This window comes from Cydia fagiglandana, chromosome 9 (assembly GCF_963556715.1).
Source record: "Cydia fagiglandana chromosome 9, ilCydFagi1.1, whole genome shotgun sequence".
NCBI lineage: Eukaryota > Metazoa > Arthropoda > Insecta > Lepidoptera > Tortricidae > Cydia > Cydia fagiglandana.
The window spans coordinates 18,404,520-18,418,315 of record NC_085940.1 but is presented as its reverse complement, the minus strand read 5'-3'; positions in this window follow the sequence as shown (position 1 = coordinate 18,418,315).

Below are 13,796 nucleotides of genomic sequence, written 5' to 3'. Positions count from 1 at the left end.
TAAAAACCCATACCCCGACTGTATAATTTTATCGTTCTTTTTTATCCGGGTTAAAATCACATTCGAACGTCCCTCCCAGTGGCAACATACCGACAACACCCCGGCAACATCCCGGCAACGCACTAATTGCTCGTTACGCGTAGCCACGTGCTGCCAATTGCTTTATTTTTAATTTTTTATGTGTATTTTCGGGTACGAATTGACGCGGCGTGTTAGCAACGGCGTAATAAAAATATGAGAAATGTTACGATTTTTACTGAATAATGTGTAATATTCAGCAGTAGCACGCGGCAATCAAATGTAATGTTTAAAGGTACTTACAATTTAACCCTGGGTTAACGGTTAAGTCTGAGTTAGTGGTTAAAGTGTCATTCTATGGAACTTGCTAACTATGAAAACAAAAGTCACTAATAAATTCATCAAAGACAATTTCAATATGGCGGTATGTTTATACCGGGTATGGCCTGTAATACGAGCAAAAAATTTAACTGTAGGCTGTACTCCTCATACTGACCAACATTTGTTCAGCGACTTTTAAAAATAACTTGTGGTTTGATTTTTAATACACTTTAAAGTTTATTCTAAGACGCAATGTATTACGAATTTTGTTATGTTTAAGGCGTGACAAGCAACGTCAATCACAATGATATGGCGTGGCGATGGCGTCCATTGAAGATAATATTTATTTTGTATGAAAAATAGGGAGTAAAAATACTTCATAATTTTTAAAAGTTGTTGAACAAAAGTGTCACCGTTTGAGGAGTACAATCTATGTTTTAATTATTTGCTCGTGTTACAGGCCACACCCGGTATAGTTAGCAAGTTCCATAGAATGACACTTTAACTTAGGATTGGTGCAAGTGGCCCTAAATCGGGTTAAATTGGGGTAGGTACAGTCGACGTCAAAAATATGTTTACACCTTTGCACCTTACTCCTTTGTAATAAGGCAAAAAGTGTAAACATATCTTTGACTTCGACTTTACAAGTAGATCTATAGTCTAGTGAAAAACAGAGCAGCTGTTCATTTGTTTTTAAGATGGACTACTTTATACACATAAATTAACTCACACTTCTAAAGAAAAGAAAACGAATACTAATTTATTCTAATATTAGAATACTTTACTCTCTAGCTTAATATTCATCCCATTTGCAATACATTTATATACTAGTAGACGAAGATGAATGTAGGAGGGATAGCGGCACGAGACAAAAGTAAAATCTCTCTCCTTTGTTATAAGTGTGCTTGATAAGAATATTTGAGTCACGGACTAAGACAAATTACTCTTCACCGAGCTAATTTCATGGTTAGGGAAAAATCCACGCCTTTCACACTAAATGACTTAAGTCACAATACTTTTATATCCACATATGACCTTTCGTAATCAATGGAAAATATACTTGACACTTTATATTCAACACGAGAGATTCAGTACTACAGTTGTGAAATGTATTATGAGACAAAAATATTCATAAGTTTCGTGACTTTTGGTTTGTTTTGTTTTGATTTAAAATGGGACTTCTGCTGAATAAAATTGCGAGTTCTAACTTGGAAGAAGATTTTTTTATTCAAACGATAAAATAACTATGAGAATAATAAACTAGTCGACAAAGTAAATTCGTGATTAGCTGGCCTAATAAAGCGAGATACAAAAGATACTAAGAATAGATGTCATATCATAATTTTTTTTTTCATATTTTTTTTTTTGTTAGGTTTGAGGTTAGGACTCAGAGAATGATACACGCATACGGTCGGTTGCTAACTAACGTTTATTGGTCCGCGCGATGCGCTGTACATGTATACGTATGTAAGTAGGTACTTATAGATATAGACCCTGCATAACAGGCCATACGCTACAACTATAGCTAGATACAAATATTAATCCTAACAATCCTCTTTTCTCCCACTGCTTAGCATATGCCTGTCTCTCTTCTTATACGCCATTTATGCCGGTCCTAACCTTGTAACTGATTCAAGATTTAAGATATTAATTGAAAAGATGAAAATTTGTACCGAAAATTATAAAATTTTGCCCTTTAACATATCTTTGTCCACCGCGTCACAGTTCAGTAAACGCGAAATAACTTAAATTTAGTTACAGATACACTTTCTGAAGAAAGTGAAGGAAGCGTATGTTATTACTTTTAAGTTATTACGCTTTTACTTTTATACCTACACTTTCTGAAGAAAGAGTATCTGTATCTACTTTTAAGTTATTTCGCTTTCAACTGTGACGCGGTGGGCAAAGTTATGTTAACAGGGCAAAGTTTTATACTTGTACGCCATCTACATATGTAAATTTCATGACAAGTACCTATCACATAATTGGCGATATTACGTGTCCTCACCAAATCTTCGGTTTAAGTCCCAGGAGTCCAAATCGCTATTCCAGGATTAATACTAGGTAAACACACAGATTCTCGACTATTAATTAAAACTAAAGGCCCTCGTGTGGTGGCCACGTGAAGTTTAAATGAATTTATGCGTTTAGTTGGGCCGCCTAATTTCGACTGCGAGCAAATTTGGTATTGGCCAGCTTGCTTCGGGACTTTCGAGGGAGTTTTGCAATATAAACGCTGGTACTACTACTGGTTGGATAATAGGTTCAAACACAGCAGTAGATATTTTTTGAGAACATGTGGGAATAAGCTAATAGCAAATGTAGTTTTTTTAGAGTAACGCTATATTCATCTGCACAATCATTTTAGTATAAAATAACAAGTGATGTAGCCGAGATACTTGACGAGCAAAATTTTAAAACAGAATTACTTATATGCTTAAAATCGCGCGATGGCCATACCTTCCGTCGCGGGCCTTATCTTTTGTTCCTTTTTAATTTCCTGACTTTGCGGCCCTTCTTAATAGTTTGTTTTAAGTTTCCCATTGCTAGACAGAGACCTCTTTTATCGCCATATCATATCGCCAGGTTCTCCAACGAGACAAGCCCACACCAAAAGCGAACTTACACTTTTCAACTCCCTCTACACGGTGTAACATGAGGAAACCGAATAATTTTAACCACGCATTTCTGAGGTCAAAAGAAGTAAAAATTGAATACGAGTTTAGGTAAATTTCGCCAAAAAAAAATTGTTTTTTTGTTGTTTTTTCAATTTTTTGAATGTATTTGTACATAAAAAATAAATGTTATTGGTAAACTTGTCACTTAAAATTGATTTTTACATTTTTTTTTTCGTAGAACCTAATTTTTGCAAACTGTTACTTGTCACTTTTTGATATCTATCAATAAGGATATTTAGACTACGTTCCATAGCAGCAACATCACCATCAAAAAGGCATTTTACACTATGTAACAATAAAAACTTGTTTTTTTTTAAATTAATAATATCTCTGAAACTAGGCGAATATCAAAAAAGTTTATAGGACATTTTTGTCTCTAAATATGATCAGGAATACGCTGTTAAAATTATTCGGTTTACTCATGTTACACAGTGTATATTTTTAACTGCAATTTCGCGCCTATGTTAGAACATTGCCGAGTTGATTGCCATTTCGGCTGTGAAAGAATAATTGCATTTTCAAATAAATATTTCAGCACGCTGGCGACGGCCAAAAAAGGCTCAAACCGCTGTCGTTATACTTTTAATGGCCTAACTTTTTTATTTATAGGGATTTTAAATGCTCAATTTATGAATAAACGAATAAATTTGATGCTGGTTAGGACGAGTCGTTAAATTTTAAAATAACTGACGCTTTCTCGTTTTAGGTTTTATTTGTAAAAATAGAAAACCGTCCTTAACAAAGCCACATAAAGTCTAAATTTCAATAAATGGTACTTCATTTTAAGCGATATTCTTAAAGCTAATATGAAACTGGAGTCTCAAAACAAATTGTCAACATCATTATTCTACGCGTGTGTTTATTTATTTTTCACTAAGTATTTTAAGTTGCGGTTTGTAGGAAAATAGAATGAAATTAAATACAGAGATATTCCCGTACCTATACATATATTATAACTAGAGTAGGTACTTAGACATCCGAAAAACTGATTTATCATGTATAAATTACCGTAGTTTTGCCTCAATTTATTCAATCAATGTTTAAATGAAAAGCTATACATTCAACAGAATACAAAAAAAACTCACTTCACTTTCTATCAGTCGTCAGACCTTTCCAGCTAGTCTATCCAAGACGTCGCAAATAGAAAATGGCGACGGACGCTATTGTCACACGAAAAACCAATTTCCACCAAAAGGTCCTTTTAATACCAGATATATATATTATATACGAGAATATATTCTGAAAGGTATATCAAGGGATGTGTTCCATTTGTTTATCATTAGATGAACGTAACAATTAACTCGCGGATCTCATTACGTGGTGAACAAAAGTGCTTTTCACCGAAAAAGCTTTGTTTCGCCACGGGCGTGATACTTTGAGCGTGATAATTAAAGGATGCAAAGGAAGTATATAATACAGTATCTTTATTCATGGGGGTATGTGTAGTAAATATAAATTGTTATGTAGATACCAACCAGTTGCAAAATAAAATATTCGTTAGGCGGTTAGGCAAACGGATCTATGAAATCATAACTTATTCTGTATTGGATCTTTTAGAGAAATTATTAGGCTCACATGAGCCGTGGCAAAACGCCGGGATAACGCGAGGAAGAAGAAGATCTTAATCACTTCACGTTCATTCGTCTTTATAGCTTAGTCGAGTAATACTAAACTAGTTAGCTGCTAGAAACTCTCGGAATCCCTCAAAGCGATATTGAAATTATTAATTATTACTACGCTGCTTTCACAACCAGCGATTTTGGAGTTTGAAAGCCGGATTAGATTATGCAGCGTGTATTTTTAATTGGTTGGATTGCGGTAGAAACAGTTCAAAAAGCTTGACCTCTTTGCTACAGATGGATTAATAAATAAATAATAATTATAGGACATTTTTACACGAATTGACTAAGCCCCACGTTTCAAACGTAACTGAGGCAATTTCTTTTTTTTTAGTTCCATACTCACAGCGACATTGTAATAAGACAGGTACAGGATTGTCTTCAGCGCCATCTATTCGCACAGCGAGGCACTACCACACTTGGTCGCGAGCTGTTGCTCTAGGAAACTTTATGGTTCTTATTTAGTATTATATATTTTCTTTAATGGTTGAAATATTTAGGTTTAATTCTTCAAAAATATTAGTACTCGGTATCATTGGTCTTTTAATATTATAATTTTCAAATATTGTTTGGGACATCGTTTGCAATGCCTGGCAAAATTCCTTGGCTCTGAGCGTAGGTTTTTGTTTGAAAAAAGTGACAGGAGAGGAAATTGATTGTCGAACGCGATCAAGTCACTGAGATTTCCGCAGCCATGTGAAGAAGCTGGTGCAGATCTACTCTGGTCGCTTTGTACGGGAGCCATCCCAGTAAAATATGGAAATACATCTTCACTTTTTGTAGCGAGGTAAGCCACAGCGCAAATCTTTATAGAAATATAGCCCGGTTTTTTATAACGTTCGTCTTTACTGATTTTACATTTCTTTGTTACAGCAAACAGCACAATATGGCGTCCTACAGCAAATTCCTGTAGGGAATTCTTAAATAAATATTTTTTTATAAATGTCAGCAGTGTAGCATCAATCGCTTCACTTGAAATCCGGGTAAGCATTTGCGATTTTATTGTAGGAAATGTAACCTTTTTTTCCGTCCTTGCCCATGTGTGTCGGATGACCGCATGGCCAATTTGTAGGTTTTCCTGTAAATGCCAGAACGGTGTGTTAGTTTAGTAATTGTCCAGTTAATTTCAGTGGAGAATCAATCCTTTTTTTTTTATATTGGGTTTCAATATGTGGTTTTCTTTTTCCTTTAGCCTTTATGCCGGTCCCTGCCCTGGGCTTTTTCTTCGGGCACGTGTCAGCGCTGGGCGTTGTTGTGGACCTTGGGCTGGAGCTTCGTGCTGCTCATCGCGACTGTGGCTTGTGGGTTTGGTCAGCCACCTGGACGCACGCCTCGACGGTTTCGACGTGTGTCATCGCGACTTGTGTGCTGCCCCCGTGAGCTATCGGAGCAACACGTGGCCACGGCTTCACCGGCTTCTGCTACGGACACGTGACTCAGGTGTGGTCAGATCTAATTTGTTATTGGCTCTTTCGAGCTAGTGATTCCTGTTGCGCATCGCGACGTTGGCGTGGTAGATAGGCGGTCACTTGGACGCGTGGCTGACGGTTTCAGCACGTGTCACCGCGGCTTTTGGCTGCCACCTATGCGCCTCTGGCGTAATATGTGGTCACAGCTAGACTGCCTCTTCCTATAGACACGTGATTTAGGTGTGCTAGTATCAATAGACTTTAATTAGCTTCACGCAATAGTGGCCTCTTAATAAACTTCAAGTGCTCAGTGCATAATTAGTGTATAGACATAATAAACTTTAACTGAGACTGCGTAACCAGTCCGATAGCATAGTGTTCTTAGTATAATAATAGCATAAGGTTATTTTCTGTACTGCCTTACTGTACTACTATTTTTGTGTGAAACATTGATATTATATTTAATTGTCTCGAGCTTAAACAATAGTTTTCTTTTTCATCTTAGTTTTCACCTTTCTGTACGCTTTACAGCGTGCTGGCGCCCATTACTTCTCATTCTCCCTGTCTAAAATTAATTTTAGTTATTAAATAGATTTTTAGGAATATCACAGACGTGTAGTGTGACAATAGAGCGTCAGACCCACGAACCCTGAGTACCACTGATAGTCCATAGCTCTTAAAAACCAAAACACCAATATAGCCTGTTACATTTGACACCCAACGTATGGGGCCACGCTTTTGCTTTTTAATAATGTTGTCACAGTCTGTGGATTCCGAAGAAATCTCTCTTTACTATTTTTTGAGCTCTGTAATGCACTGTGCACATCTTTCTTTTTATTTTTAAGACGCCACTATTTGCTCTGCTTGCTTGCCTACAATTATTTATACTTTGACCTTTTGACCTTTTACTATGTTATCTCTATTACCTTAAAAATATGTAATATTACATTTACCTAAAACATGAAACTGTATTTTCTAAAACTTTGTATAAGAAACTCTCTAAAGATTTACTACTCTGTACTTAAAATTTATCCCAAGATTTAATAATAATATTACTCTGCATGTAAAATAGACTTACATATGTATGCTTACTGTTGCTCAAATATGCACTCATTTTTAAACGGTTTTATTTAGCTTGACCCCGTATCTTCTTTGTATATACATACATATATGTGCTTCAAATCTTGCAATCGAATTTTAGGCCACTTCTACTTAACCGATCTCGATGAAATTTGGCATCCGTATCAGGTCCCCGTGACAATGACTTTTTATAATATTTTCAACCTTGGATCTTCAAATCCTGATGCTGTAGAGATAAGATACTGGTTACCTTAACCGAGAGTATTACAGACTTGCTAGTTTAACTATATTATTGTTGCTATGAAACAAATCCTTAGTGACTTATTACTGACCTCCAACTCTTCAGTTCTGATGCTGCACGGTTACTGCCTGCCTTAACCACCAGGATTGATACAGTTCTGATTCTAGAATAGGATTTTAAGTATTGGGCAGGGGCAGTTGCATTTCATAATGACCTCCAACTCCTCACGAATTATTATCTTAACTGTGGTCGTGCACGCAAAAGGAAGTCAAGTGGTGCCAACCCTAATAATTGCTCGGAGCAATGCTGAGCCGAGCGGAGCCGAGTTTGACCGAAGTCAGGAGCTTCGCACCCCTGGTTATGCATTGCTAGAGTCTGTGCGGAAAGAGAAGAGTCGTGGGATTTGAGGGCGCGCCAGTGCTATTTTATGGTTTTTGCTATGCTGACAACACTGGTCACGTGATTATAGTACGACACTAAAGGTCATGATACTTGAATCCCTTTTGTTCCGGTTTTTTACCACGGCTTACTAAACGGAGCCTGGTGGTGGTGTCGGCTCGTCAACTCAATTCTCTGATTTAGCGCAGGCACTAGTTTTCTTTTTAAAACACACTTGTTTTTATATCTCAGATACTAAAAAGTGACTGACAAAACTGCTAAAACTAGTTAAGAATCTGCCCAATACAACTGTAATTTTAGTACCAAACAAGATACGAGTCTCATTTATGTACTGCCTAATCTGTGCAGTCCAACAGTTATTAAAACCGGGTAGATCGGGTAGAAATTGGGCAATAGAGTGTAACACATGCTGAGTGGTATCCTCTTTGAAACAACCAATTACATTAACCTATGTTACATGTTTGTCTGTATTAATTTTAAGATGTGTTGTTTCAAATAAATGATTTTCTATTCTATTCTAATAGAACTGTAATTTTATCTGGGATTTATTTCACCCATTGTAAACTTGACTTGTAATGTATAAAAATAGTGCATAAGTAGGTACGCCTTATTGGGATATGTCCGGTTCTCTCATCTCACGATATTTTACTTCGCCGAAAAGTCACTGCTAAATATGAAATATAATTTCGTAACTAACAGAACCTACAAATAAAGAAATATTTTATTAAAAAAAGTTTTATTCAGAACCTAGTAAACGAACTTACAAATAAAGAAATATTTTATTAGAAAAAGTTTCATTCTTTGTAATCGAAGTCTGAATTAAAATATTCAATGTCACTTATGTTTGAGCTAGCTTCAAAACAACCAGGGACACTCATAGAACTATATTCATCTGAACTGGATGTGCTTGAATCCGGCACGTAGATTACGAATTCTTGCATATCACCTACTTAGCGGCGGTCTTTTATTCGAGATACCGTAGGTACTTTTACACAATCCTGAAAAAGAAATTACATATAAATATGCATAAAATGGCAAGTATCAAGACTATTTGTCAGTTATTTTAAAGATCATGAATGACCTGCATATTTATGAAAATTAATATATTTTGAATGAATATACTTACCGATTATGTACCGGAGACAAGTTACTTAGGGGGCTTATTAAATAGGTAATTATTTAATATTAAATACAACATCAATACCTGCGAATAGCGGAAACACGTTCGCGACTTTTTGTAAGTCGATAGTCGGCTTTTAGCCGTTTTCTTCCCGCTGACAAAACCGAACAATGTTAAATATAATTTTCCTTGTGGTTTTATGTACGGTTTTATCGTGTTTTGAAAATATTTTATACATAAAACTTGCGGTTTTTATTAATAAAAATGTACATTGACAGAAGTTTGTTTACTTTTTACAAGACGGGTGTCAAAGGTTTGATTGCCATATAAAATTTAAAATGTTAGTTCCCGTTTCTGCCACGACTCTTCTCTTTCCGCACAGACTCTATTTAATGAATAAATGAATAAAAAAAGGTTACTTAGGTACAATAGAATCTGATGTTGTCTATGTCATGTCAACGCCATATGTGACGGCATAAAAATATCGTGCCAAACATAATGCCAGTAAAAGTCATTAATGTCAATGCTGGACAAATTATAAAAAAACTAAAGATAATTAGATTTAATCGATCGAATTTTCATGAGATTCTTCAATCCAATCAGATAAGTAATGATTTCTGTAAAACCATACCAAGCTCTTCCTGACAAGGTTTGAAAGTTTTGAAACGAGTGACAAACCAAAGGGTTGCGGTTATTTGTGGAATCGCCATAAAGAGAACATGGCAAATAAAAATGAGACTTCAACACAACGAAAAAGGAGGCTTGAAAAAGCGAGGGAGAAATATAAAGCTAAGCGTGCTAAAATGAGTGAAAATGATAAGAACACTCAACTCCAGAAGGTATAACATAATAGTACCTACATTACGATACAAGTACGAAAAATAGGAAATTCGAAACGAGTGGCGATAAATTAAAACACGACCAAAGGGAGAGTGTTTTAAATTGACACGAGTAGCGGATTACCTATTCGCACATGTATCGTACAACGTTTTACAGTACACTTACAGGCCCTTTAAAATTTCGAAATGGTGTCGTAATGCGCTAATAGGGAATATTAGGCAAAGCTCTACGTAGGTGGCACCACTAGCACATACAGTAAACAAACCTTATTGACATAATCAACGACACATCATGCGTAACTAGGTCAATCACATGATCTACCGTGAAACAAGACAATCGAAGGTTCGGTTTCTGCCTCTCTATCACTCTTGCTTATTCGATCGATAGAGGCAAATAAAGAAATTTCGATTTTCGCGTTTCGCGGTAGGCCGTCTGTAAACAAACCGCCTTGGTGCATCAATGTCATAGTGAAAACTTGTCGAAATACTGTTTATAAACAAATTAGTGCTGCACTCTGGCGGCAGAACATTGCAGTAACACTCCCTATTATCGCATTAGTGCGGTAAAGTAGCACCATACTTATGTACTGTAAAAGTTTTTTACATGGTTATTGCATATATTAGGTAGGTAGGTAGGTAATACTGAAGACAACTCAAATTTTATTGCTTAATATTATTATAGGTACGGGAAAGTTTAGCATCACAGACACCCGAGAAGCGTGAAACTAGATTAGCGAAGAAACGAGAACGTTTTCGTAATTACGTTGCTTCCCAAACGCCGGAGCAACGCGAAGCGAGGTTGGTAGATTTGCGGCAGCGTTCCAGTATATATGTGGCCTCTCAAACGCCGGAGCAACGCGAAGCTACGTTGGCGAAATCACGGCAGCGCTTCAGTGATTATATAGCCTCTCAAACACCGGAACAACGCGAAGCTACATTGGCGGAATCGCGGCAGCGCTTCAGTGATTATATCGCCTCTCAAACACCGGAACAACGCGAAGCCAGGTTGGCACAATCACGGCAGCGCTCCAGTGATTATGTAGCCTCTCAAACGCCGGAGCAACGCGAAACAAGATTGTCGACGGAACGGGAACGATTCCGAGATCGCATTGAGTCGGAAACGCCCACACAACGCGAAGCGAGGTTGGCCTTGGGACGGGAACGTTTCCGCGAGCGCACTGCGTCAGAAACGCCCGAACAACGCGAAACTCGGTTAATAAACTTGCGGCAAAACTCAGCACAATGGAGAGCGCTGTTACCACTGTCTCGTTATGTTGAAGAATTTGAAAAGGCAATTAACGTAGTATGCGATCGTATTTGTGAAATTTGTATGAAAAGATGCTATCCTAACCAAATTCACGCAGTCCAATACAGACCTGTTGCGCTGTCGTACCTTCCGACGGAATTATCTGTGAAAACTTCACTACTGCTGTGTTCTCGCTGCCAGTCTCACGTCACTAGTAACAAAACAACATCACCAGCCAAGGCTTTCTGGAACAATCTTGACCCTGGTCCGGTACCTGAGGTTTTGCAAGCACTAACACAGGCAGAGCAACGCTTACTTTGTAGGGTTATTCCGTTTGTAAAAATAGTAAAATTCAGTGGACTTTTTGGACAGTACGGATTCCGAGGACAAGCCGTGTTGTTTGCACAGGACATCTTCGAGGTCAGCGAGCAGCTTCCTACCATGCTTCCAAAATCTACGAGTCAGGCAGGTATCGTTGTACTCACCGAACATCTAGAAAACTTAAATATCACTCGCGAGTACACGATATCCCGTGACAGAGTGTACGCTGCTTTGAGATGGCTGGTCGCCAATAACCCACTCTATCGTGACGTGCAAGTAGACGAAACTGTTCAAATAAACGAACAGGACATAATCCGTGTTACCGACACTTCAAGGACATCGGACCCTCACGAAGAGATCAATGCGTTCGTTCCCATTAACGACGTTGCAAAGATTATTCGAGCATCATGGCACCAAGGCGACGCTAGTATCTTTACTACAGGGTATGCCGGCATGCAATGCAGCGCCATATCCATGGCCAATATATTACGAGCCAAAATTCTCGATCCTAGCCGGTGGTCTGCAAATACATTAAATAGCAACATGTTAGAGGGTGATGCCCTCTATTGCAAAATACGTGCACTATTGCAACCACATGAAATAGATGAAACCGGACACTTAGAAATACGTAATTTCCACGTAGTCAGGAGCAATATACGCATGTATGACGCATTGTTCACCGTACATTACGAGGACGATACCACCCTGTTTGGGAGTCTCCAAGACAATATTAATGCAAATAGTATTGGAATTACGCTGATGGAGGCTTTAACCCAACTGTTTGAGACACATATTTCGGGCATATTAACAGCGGCCCAAAAATCACTCGGCGTAATGTACAGTGATCACAAATACTACTTCACCGATTCACATTCTTGTGGACCTAAAGGTACACCAGTTGCTAGCAACGGAAGAGCGTGCGTTATCCAGTGTGAGACGGTACGAGAACTTTGCCGAATCTGCAAAAGATGCCTCGGGTCGCGCAACATCCCGTACACACTCACGTACGTCGACGTACATTGCACACAAGAAGTGAATCCTGCAACGCAACACCTGCTCCCGGAGCCACTTGGAGCACCATCATCACAACCACCGCCACCAGTCTCGGAAATATTAATTGCTGTGCAGACATCAGTTATGTTACCCGTTGATAGCGTACAACCGGACGTCGAAGATGAGCTCGAAGTCTCCGAGCGCGTTAATGAAATAAGGCGTAAAACGAGCGATAATATAGTCAATGAGGCTCATGAGTTGAAAGCGGAAGAATTTGCCTGGTACCATCTTTTTCCTCGCGGAGAAAATGGACTGAAACAAGGAAGACCTGTACATATAACTCCACTAGACTATTATCAGTTCCGTATTTTGGGCGAGGACTCCAGGTTCCAACGCAATGACTACCTCTTTTACGCCTTATCCATGTTCGAATATTACCGCGTTAAATCCACGATTGCAGCTTGCGCCAGAAAAGTTGAAGGGGAACATGGTACTAAGGTGGAAGACCTACACTTATACCTGAAAAACCTCAGAGGCTCCGCTGCTTACTGGCGCAGTGCGCTAAGTGATTTGATAGCCCAAATAAGATGTTTAGGCCCTCCAAACTATTTCCTCACGTTGAGCTGCAATGACCTGTACTGGACCGATATGAGGAAAGTCCTCGTTATGGCTGACGGTAGAGTCGATGCCAATCCAGAGGACCTCGATGTCAATGCAACACAACGTTTGATTGAAATGTACCCTGTCGCCGTGAGCCGTCACTTCATGGTACGTGTGAATGCACTGATGCGATTCCTAAAATTGGACGCCAGTATATTCGGCAGCACAATAAAAGACTTTTGGTGGCGAATTGAGTTCCAGAATAGGGGAAGTCCCCATCTGCACATGGTTGTCTGGGTCGAAGACCATCCGCCCATTGACACGCCAGAGGGGATAGCTCGTATTGACGCCATCTGTACGACAAGTTCAGCTCCTGAAGACACAGAGTTGCGCGGCCTGGTTCAAAAATGTCAACTGCATCATCACACTGCCACGTGCACAAAAAATAACACCACAAACACGTGCCGTTTTAACTTTCCCCATAAAGAGTGCTCTGAGACACATATTATTGACCCTTCTAGCGACGACTTTGTTCGCAGCGGCGGACGTATTTGCGTTTTAAAACGAGAACTCGTAGATCGTTGGGTCAATAATTACAACCCAAATCTGCTCAAAATGTGGAAGGCCAACATGGACATCCAGCCGTGTGGAACCAATGAATCGATCGCGTACTACATCGCCAAATACGTGGCAAAATCCGAACCGACCAGCCTAGACGGCGAGATCACTCGAGCGATCCAGCAAATAAGAACGGAGGAGACTGACGTCTCACGTAGGCTATTTAAAATATGTATGCGCATATTAAAAGAACGCCAAGTTTCTGCGTGCGAGTGCGTATTTCGACTTTGCCACCTAAATATGCGGGATAGCTCGCGAAAGGCAGTATTTTTAAATACTCGCAAACCTGAGCAG